At 50.2% G+C, this 9,938-nt stretch overlaps 1 non-coding gene across 1 annotated transcript; it reads left to right on the forward strand.

The window, feature by feature from the left end:
* The first annotated feature begins 7,592 nt into the window (after positions 1–7,592).
* On the forward strand, positions 7,593–7,673 carry TRNAL-CAA. The gene has a single exon. It is a non-coding gene; the product is annotated as a tRNA-Leu (tRNA).
* Positions 7,674–9,938: the final 2,265 nt, after the last annotated feature.

The following is a 9,938-nucleotide window of genomic DNA, read 5'->3' on the forward strand; positions in this document are numbered from 1 at the left end:
TCAATCGGGCCTGCCCGAAAGATCACTTCCCACTCCCTCGCATCGATCAGATAGTCGACTCGACTGCAGGGTGCGAGCGTTTGTTCTTTTTAGACGCCTATTCCGGGTACCACCAGATCCGTCTGTACGGGCCCGACGAAATAAAGACAGCTTTTATCACCCCGTTTGGGTGCTTCTGTTATGTCACAATACCAGTCGGTTTGAAGAACGCCGGAGCCACATTCATGAGGATGATTCAGAAGTGCCTGCTCACTCAGATCAGTCGGAATGTGGAAGCATACATGGATGACATTGTGGTCAAGTCACGTAAAGGTTCCGACCTACTGACTGACCTTGCTGAAACCTTTGCCAACCTCAGAAGGTATGATATCAAGCTCAATCCATCAAAGTGCACGTTTGGAGTTCCAGGCGGAAAGTTACTCGGTTTTCTTGTTTCCGAATGAGGAATCGATGCTAACCCAGAGAAAGTAGGCGCTATACTCCGAATGAAGCGCCCTGTGCGTGTGCATGATGTCCCGAAGCTTACTGGTTGCTTGGCCACCCTAAGTCGATTCATTTCTTGCCTCGGTGAAAAGGCGCTGCCTCTTTACCGACTGATGAAGAAATCAGACAAGTTCGAGTGGACCCCATAAGCTGATGCATCGTTTGCAGAGCTAAAAGCCCTGCTTTCCACCCAGCCGGTGCTTGCTGCTCCAATCAGCAAAGAGCCTCTACTGCTTTATATAGCAGCCACTGGACAAGTCGTCAGTATAGTACTTACGGTCGAGCGGGAAGAAGAAGGAAAAGCTTATAAGGTTCAACGCCTAGTTTATTATATTTCTGAAGTCCTGACCCCGTCAAAGCAGAGATATCCTCATTATCAGAAGCTTGTATATGGGATTTACATGACCACGAAGAAGGTTGCACACTATTTCTCGGATCACTCTGTTACAGTCATCAGCGACGCTCCATTGTCAGAGATTCTGCACAACAGAGATGCAACTGGTCGAGTGGCCAAATGGGCGATTGAACTCCTTCCCTTGGATATCAAGTTTGAGGCAAAGAAAGCTATCAAGTCCCAAGCAATAGCAGATTTCCTCGCCGAGTGGATCGAACAAAAACTGCCGACTCAAGTTCACTCTGAGCACTGGACAATGTTCTTTGACGGATCCAAGATGCTGAATGGTTCTGGTGCTGGAGTAGTTCTTGTATCCCCCCGAGGAGACAAGCTCAGATATGTCCTCCAGATTCACTTTGATTCCTCCAACAATGAAGCAGAATATGAAGCACTCCTGTATGGGTTGTGCATGGCCATCTCACTCGGCGTCCGTCGCCTCATGGTCTATGGCGACTCAGATTTGGTAGTTAATCAAGTGATGAAGGAGTGTGATGTCAGAAGCACAGCCATGACTAGGTACTTCAACGCGGTGAGAAAGCTTGAGAAGAAGTTTGAGGGGTTAGAACTCCACCACATACCCCGACTGAAAAATCAAGCAGCCGACGATTTGGCAAAGATAGGTTCCAAGAGAGAAGACATTCCCAGCAATGTATTTTTGGAGCATATCCACTTGCCGACAGTTCAGGAAGATCCTTTTACTGAAGAGCCCCCGCATCCTAAGAGCGCCACAGATCCGTCTAAAGTTGAGGTCCCAACCATGGTCGACCTGATCATGGAGGTTCTGGCCATTACTCCCGACTGGACGGTGCCCTACATTGCGTACATCCTTAGGAAAGAACTCCTGGAGGATGAAGAAGAGGCTCAACAGATCGCCCATCGATCCAAGGCCTTTACTGTGATAAGAGGGCAGCTGTTCAGGGAAAGTGTGACTGGAGTCGGTCAGAAATGCATAACACCAGAAGAAGGTCGAATAATCCTGAATGACACCCACTTGGGGACCTGTGGTCATCATGCGTCCTCTCGGGCCACCGTGGCTAAAGCATACTGAGCTGGATTCTATTGGCCCCGAGCAAATGAAATGGCGAAAGATATAGTCAACAAATGTGAAGGCTGCCAGTTTTACTCCGACATGTCTCACAAGCCAGCGTCAGCCCTGAAGACCATCCCCCTCATCTGGCCCTTTGCTATTTGGGGTCTGGATATGGTTGGACCACTGAGAACTGGCAGGAGTGGCTTCACTCATGTGCTCGTTGCAGTTGACAAGTTTACCAAATGGATCGAAGCTAAACCTATCAAGAACCTTGATGCAAGCACCGCTGTCAGTTTTATCAGAGAATTGACATTCAGATATGGAGTTCCACACAACATCATCACGGACAATGGGTCGAACTTCGATTCTGATGAGTTCAGAGCTTTCTGCGCCTCTCAGGGCACTCGAGTCGACTATGCTTCGGTCGCTCACCCGCAGTCGAACGGACAAGCAGAAAGAGACAATGGCCTAATTCTCAAAGGGCTGAAACCCCGACTAATGCATGATCTCAAACACGCAGCAGGCGCTTGGGTTGATGAACTTCCATCGGTTCTGTGGGGCTTGAGGACAACTCCTAATCGGTCAACCGGACGAACTCCTTTCTTTTTGGGTTTACGGAGCTGAAGCTGTTTTGCCAAGTGACCTGCTCCACAACGCACCCCGAGTCGAGCTCTTCTCTGAAGAGGAAGCAGAGCAGGCCCGACAAGATTCAGTCGATCTCTTGGAGGAGGAAAGAGAGATGGCCTTGATCCGGTCGACCATTTACCAACAAGATTTGCGTCGATTCCACGCCAGAAATGTGAAGGGTCGAGCCTTTCAAGAGGGAGATCTGGTTCTTCGAGTTGACCAACAGAAACCACACAAGCTCGCCCCGACTTGGGAAGGCCCCTTCATCATCACCAAAGTTCTTCACAATGGAGCATACCATCTTTACAATATTGAGCATCAGAAAGATGAGCCACGGGCTTGGAACGCGGAGCTGCTCTGCCCCTTTTATACTTAAGCACTCGTTCGAATAAAATGTAATAAGAAACACCTTTCGTAATTCATTTATCAAGGACAAGAGCTTACGGTTCTCTCATTCGATTGTGTTCTTATTTGCTTCTGAAATCCCCCAGTGGGTGGGCTTAGTCACGAATCCGTTTCGCCTAAGTTCGAAAAAATCCTACCGAGTGGAGAGCAATCCTCCCACTCGGGGGCTTAGCTGCAATCTAGCACTCGCCTAAGTTCTCTCACTAGGAGGCTTAGCTGCACTCCGGTACTCGCCTAAGTTTGAAAAAATCCTACCGAGTGGAGAGCAATCCTCCCACTCGGGGGCTTAGCTGTAGTCCAGCACTCGCCTAAGTTCTCTCACTAGGAGGCTTAGCTGCAGTCCGGTACTCGCCTAAGTTTGAAAAAATCATACCGAGTGGAGAGCAATCCTCCCACTCGGGGGCTTAGCTGTAGTCCAGCACTCGCCTAAGTTCTCTCACTAGGAGGCTTAGCTGCAGTCCGGTACTCGCCTAGGTTTGAAAAAATCCTACCGAGTGGAGAGCAATCCTCCCACTCGGGGGCTTAGCTGCAGTCCAGCACTCGCCTAAGTCCTCTCACTAGGAGGCTTAGCTGCAGTCCGGTACTAGCCTAAGCTTGAAAAAATCCTACCGAGTGGAGAGCAATCCTCCCACTCGGGGGCTTAGCTGCAGTCCAGCACTCGCCTAAGTCCTCTCACTAGGAGGCTTAGCTGCAGTCCGGTACTAGCCTAAGTTTGAAAAAATCCTACCGAGTGGAGAGCAACCCTCCCACTCGGGGGCTTAGCTGCAGTCCAGCACTCGCCTAAGTTCTCTCACTAGAAGACTTAGCTGCAGTCCAGCACTCGCCTAAGTTTGAAAAAATCCTACCGAGTGGAGAGCAATCCTCCCACTTGGGGGCTTAGCTGCAGTCTAGCACTCGCCTAAGTTCTCTCACTAGGAGGCTTAGCTGTAGTCCGGTACTAGCCTAAGTTTGAAAAAATCCTACCGAGTGGAGAGCAACCCTCCCACTCGGGGGCTTAGCTGCAGTCCAGCACTCGCCTAAGTTCTCTCACTACAAGACTTAGCTGCAGTCCAGCACTCGCCTAAGTTTGAAAAAATCCTACCAAGTGGAGAGCAATCCTCCACTCGGGGGCTTAACTGCAGTCCAGCACTCGCCTAAGTTCTCTCACTAGGAGGCTTAGCTGCAGTCCAGCACTCTCCTAAGTTTGAAAAAAATCCTACCGAGTGGAGAGCAATCCTCCCACTCGGGGGCTTAGCTGCAGTCCAGCACTCGCCTAAGTTCTCTCACTAGGAGACTTAGCTGCAGTCCAGTACTCGCCTAAGTTTGAAACATATCCCTATCCGCAAGCACGACGAGATGTAGGTCAACTGTAACCTTCTCCTTCGGAGCTACGGCACAAATACAACGTCCGGTCCATCCCTACCCGCAAGGACGACGAGGTGCAGGTCGACTGCAACCTTCTCCTTCGGAGCTGCGGCACAAATACAACATCCGGTCCATCCCTACCCGCAAGGACGACGAGGTGCAGTTCGACTGCAACCTTCTCCTTCGGAGCTGCGGCACAAATACAACATCCGATCCATCCCTATCCGCAAGGACGATGAGGTGCAGGTCGACTGCAACCTTCGCCTTTGGAGCTGCGGCACAAATACAACGCCCGCTCCATCCCCATCCCCAAGGACGACGAGGTGTAGGTCGATTGCAACCTTCTCCTTCAGAGCTGCGGCACAAATACGATGTCCACTCCATCCCCATCCGCAAGGATGACGAGGTGCAGGTCGACTGCAACCTTCTCCTTCGGATCTACGACGCAAATACAATGTCCGCTCCATCCCTATCCGCAAGGACGACGAAGCGCGGGTCGACTGGAGCTGCCCCCTTAGAGCTGCGTCTCCAGCACAAAGACTATTCAAAGCAGTGAGCAAAGTCCATTCGAGGACAAACACAAGCACATTCGGAAATAAACCAAATTCAGATAAATCCTAAAGGTTCCGAGCAGCAAGTCAAAAGTACTCGGGCATCAAGCCCGAAGGAGTTCAATGGTTACAGCAATCACTCGGCATTCCGAGGCAAATTTAAAGCGTATTCAGGTTTCATGAGTCTGTTCACTCGCCCGGAGGAGGGCTGGCAGGCTCCACGAATGAGTCCAGGTCGATCCCATCAGCAATCCGAGTGGCGGCAGCGATGAAAGACTCCATGAAGGACTGGAAGTCGTGCTTTTTGGTGTTAGCGACTTTGATCGGAGCCATCTTATCTTCACGAGCCTCCTTGCAATGGACTCGCACCAAGGACAGCGCAACGTCAGCACCGCACTGGGCAGAGGATTTCTTCCATTCTTGCACTCGGTCAGGGATCTCGTTCAGTCGAGTCATCAAGGATTCCAGCTCATTCTGAAGCGTCGCCACCGGCCAAAGCGATGAGTCGATTCGAGAGACAACCTCCTTCAGGCATGCGAGGTAGCTTGTGGCGCTGGCGATACAGGACTCTAGTCGGAGCACGTTCATCGCAGTTTCGTCGCAGACTGGGGAAGCGATAGGGTGCAGACCCGTCCCAACCCTTCCAGTTTCTTCGCTGAAGTCTTGGCAGAGTTCTGTAGCCAAAAGTTAGTCAATCGACCGAGCAAGATCCGATCGCAAGCATCAACAATAGTCGGATTAAATGAAATTACCTTCCAGCGCGACATAAAGCTTCTGGCGAGAGTCCTCAGATAAGCTTCTGTTGTCATTCCTCTTGCGATTGCAGACTCCAACTTTTCATTCAGGACGACCTTGTCCCTTCTTCAGACTTGGTCACTTCACGGTTAAGCTTCATTAGACAAGATTTCAGTTTGTTCACCTCTCCTTCAATCATTCTGATTGAAGCCAAGCTTCTTGTCTGCGAGAGGCGGTTTTTGTCTTGGCTGCTTTTTGCGGCGGGCGGCGAGGTTCCGAGTCCTTCTTCTCCAGAGCCAACATCAATTTTCTCTGCAAAAGAAGCAATCGAATCAAAGAAAGAGATCAAGAGATATATTGAAAGTCAGTCGACATCAGTTACTTCCATACCAGTGGCCTCGTCTTGAGCTTTTTTAGATTTTGCCGAGCCCAATTCCAAGTCTAAAGTTGAGTTGCTCTGTTTCTCCTCAAGTTCCAGCAAACTTGGAAATAAGAGTACAAGACTTCTGCAGAAGGCAAAAAGACAAATCATCGATAGGATCAAAGGCGGTTCACTTCCGAGTGAATAAAACCTAAAGAAGTCACCAGCGACTGGCACACAGTCGATTGCGGTCTCAGGGGCTACACCCAGCGGGTGCACTTGGCATGCCCCCGTTGTTCAGACCCCAGTCGACTGCCAGCAGTCGACCGCGGTCTCGGGGACTACACCCAGTGGGTGCACTTGACATGCCCCCACCGGTTCGGATCCTACTCGACCGGCCCGCCGAAGTCGAGTGTAAGGAGTAGAAAGAAAAGAAAGAAGAACTCAGACCCCAGTCGACTGCCAGCAGTCGACCGTGGTCTCGGGGACTACACCGAGTGGGTGCACTTAGCGTGCCCCCACCGGTTCTGATCCCACTCGCCCAGACCGAGTGGAAGAGCGAAACTACCAAAAACAACAGAACACCCAGTGGGTGCTCTAATTCGACGCAAACAACAGGAGATTGTGCAGAAGAAGATTTTTCGAGAACAAAAACAGTCGGAAAGTCTACTCACCTGGACATTGGCCCAAAGGGCGGCACTGGCGTCGTAGGCAGCCTGGCTGTTCTCGTGCACCGTCTTCACCCGCTCCATCATCATGTCAGCCTGTTGGATGGCTTCCGCAGCCACTTCCGACTGGTTGTTCGGGACGGGGTAGCTGGTAAAAAAGTGTGCAGACGACCCAGGTGCGGCGGCTTGGAGCTCCGTGGCGTGGAGTTGGACAGTTGAAGGAATCCCAGGTGCAGTCGATGGTGCGGGATGCCCACCCGAAAAGGGTGCAGCGAACGTCATAGAGGCCCTGCCCGCGTCTTCAGTTTGACGGACGGGAGGTGTTGTAGTTGATTCTTGTCGAGCCACCCTGCCAGCTGCTACCTTCTTGCTCTTCCTGGGCTTAAGAGCCACTTCTTCATCGTCATCTGGAAGATCAATGATGTTGGGTGGAGTTGCAAGGCAGATCATTCGACCCCAAGTGAACCACTCGAACGCAGTCGACCAAAGAATCAAGAACAAAATCACAAGAGTTTATACCTGGGTTGGAGGTTACCGCATCTTCCATTTCCTCGTCCCAGTACTGGAAAGAAGAGGTTCCTGACGTAGCAGCACTGCAAAGACCCGTATTCAATCGGTTACGTCTGGTTAATCGAGTCGACGAAAAAGACAAGTCAGATGGTTACCCGGAGATAGTAGGAACGGTCACTTTGATCCTGGGCAAAGTTTTTGGCAGTTTGGAAGAGGTGGCTTTCGGCGCTGGAGGCGGCGCAACTTTGGATTGCTTTGGATCCTTCTCAGTCGGCATTGGGGAAGACGTCCTGGGGCGCTTCGACGACGGCCCAATCGGCGCGGCCACCAAGTCCGGAGCGCTTGCCGGGTCATGAGCGTGAAGGAAATATGCCCTAGAGGCAATAATAAAGTTATTATTTATTTCCTTATAATCATGATAAATGTTTATTATTCATGCTAGAATTGTATTAACCGGAAACATAATACGATTCACTTTCAAGATGCCTTGATGGTGAAATGGTAGACACGCGAGACTCAAAATCTCGTGCTGAAGAGCGTGGAGGTTCGAGTCCTCTTCAAGGCATAATATGGAGAATGCTCATTCAATGAGCATTCCCCGTAGAAGTATTCCGGAAATCTGGGCCTGGCGCTCTCCTCTATCTTCTGAGGTCCTTAACCATCTCCCTGAGAAAAGTAGAAACCAAAGGGATGGATATTAAATGATAGGAAGTGCTAGGAAGTGAAATAGAATGAAATAGAGCCACTTTGGGCTTCCCTATGAAATGAGGCATGGAACGGAGCCACTACGAAGAAATTATGGGAGTTACGAAAGAAGCTTCGGACTCATATTGTTCATGGGTTGAGAGCGGGAGTTGAACTCTAGGAGGTCGAATCCCCCCTTGTTCCTCAGTAGCTCAGTGGTAATACATGTGTGAATACATAGACAAACAAAGTGTCACTAGTATGCCTCTACTTGACTAGCTCGTTAATCAAAGATGGTTATGTTTCCTAACCATGAACAATGAGTTGTTATTTGATTAACGGGATCACATGATTGAGAGACTGATCTGATTGACATGACCCATTCCATTAGCTTAGCACCCGATCGTTTAGTATGTTGCTATTACTTTCTTCATGACTTATACATGTTCCTATAACTATGAGATTATGCAACTCCCGTTTACCGGAGGAACACTTTGGGTACTACCAAACGTCACAACGTAACTGGGTGATTATAAAGGAGTACTACAGGTGTCTCCAAAGGTACATGTTGGGTTGGCGTATTTCGAGATTAGGTTTTGTCACTCCGATTGTCGGAGAGGTATCTCTGGGCCCTCTCGGTAATGCACATCACTTAAAGCCTTGCAAGCATTGCAACTAAATGAGTTAGTTGCGGGATGGTGTATTACAGAACGAGTAAAGAGACTTGCCGGCAACGAGATTGAACTAGGTATTGGAATACCGACGATCGTATCTCGGGCAAGTAACATACCGATGACAAAGGGAACGACGTATGTTGTTATGCGGTCTGACCGATAAAGATCTTCGTAGAATATGTAGGAGACAATATGGGCATCCAGGTCCTGCTATTGGTTATTGACTGGAGACATGTCTCGGTCATGTCTACATTGTTCTCGAACCCGTAGGGTCCGCACGCTTATGGTTACGATGACAGTTATATTATGAGTTTATGCATTTTGATGTACCGAAGGTTGTTTGGACTCCCGGATGTGATCACGGACATGACGAGGAGTCTCGAAATGGTCGAGACATAAAGATTGATATATTGGAAGCCTATGTTTGGATATCGGAAGTGTTCCGGGTGAAATCGGGATTTTACCGGAGTACCGGGAGGTTACCGGAACCCCCCGGGAGCTAAATGGGCCATGATGGGCCTTAGTGGAAAAGAGAAGAGGCAGCCCTACATGGGCCGCGCGCCCCTCCCCTCCCTTGGTCCGAATAGGACAAGGAGAGGGGGCCGGCCCCTCTCTCTCTTTTCCCCCCTCCGCAAATCCTATTCTAACTAGGATTGGGGGGGGGGATCCTACTCCCAGAGGGAGTAGGACTCTCCTGGCGTGCCCTCCTTGGCCGGCCAGCCTCCCCCCTTTAGTCCTTTATATACTAAGGCAGAGGCACCCTAGAACACACAAGTTGATCCACGTGATCTTTTCCTTAGCCGTGTGCGGCGCGCCAGCCACCATAGTCCTCGATAATATTGTAGCGGTGCTTAGGCGAAGCCCTGCAGCAGTAGTACATCAAGATCGTCATCACGCCGTCGTGCTGAAGGAACTCTTCCCCGACACTTCGCTGGATCGGAGTCCGGGGATCGTCATCGAGCTGAACGTGTGCTAAAACTCGGAGGCGCCGTAGTTTCGGTGCTTGATCGGTCGGGCCGTGAAGACGTACGACTACATCAACCAAACGCTTCCGTTGTCGATCTACTAGGTATGTAGATCATAATCCCCCTCTCGTTGCTATGCATCACCATGATCTTGCGTGTGCGTAGGAATTTTTTTGAAATTACTACGAAACCCAACAGTGGCATCCGAGCCTAGGTTTTATATGTTGATGTTATATGCACTAGTAGAACACAAGTGAGTTGTGGGCGATATAAGTCATACTGCCTACCAGCATGTCATACTTTGGTTTGGCGGTATTGTTGGATGAAGCGGCCCAGACCGACATTACGCGTACGCTTACGCGAGACCGGTTCTCCCAACGTGCTTTGCACAGAGGTGGCTTGTGGGTGACAGTTTCTCCAACTTTAGTTGAACCAAGTGTGGCTACGCCCGGTCCTTGCGAAGGTTAAAACGGAGTCAAATTGACAAACTATCATTGTGGTTTTGAT

This window comes from Triticum urartu, unplaced genomic scaffold (assembly GCF_003073215.2).
Source record: "Triticum urartu cultivar G1812 unplaced genomic scaffold, Tu2.1 TuUngrouped_contig_556, whole genome shotgun sequence".
NCBI classification, from domain to species: Eukaryota; Viridiplantae; Streptophyta; class Magnoliopsida; order Poales; family Poaceae; genus Triticum; species Triticum urartu.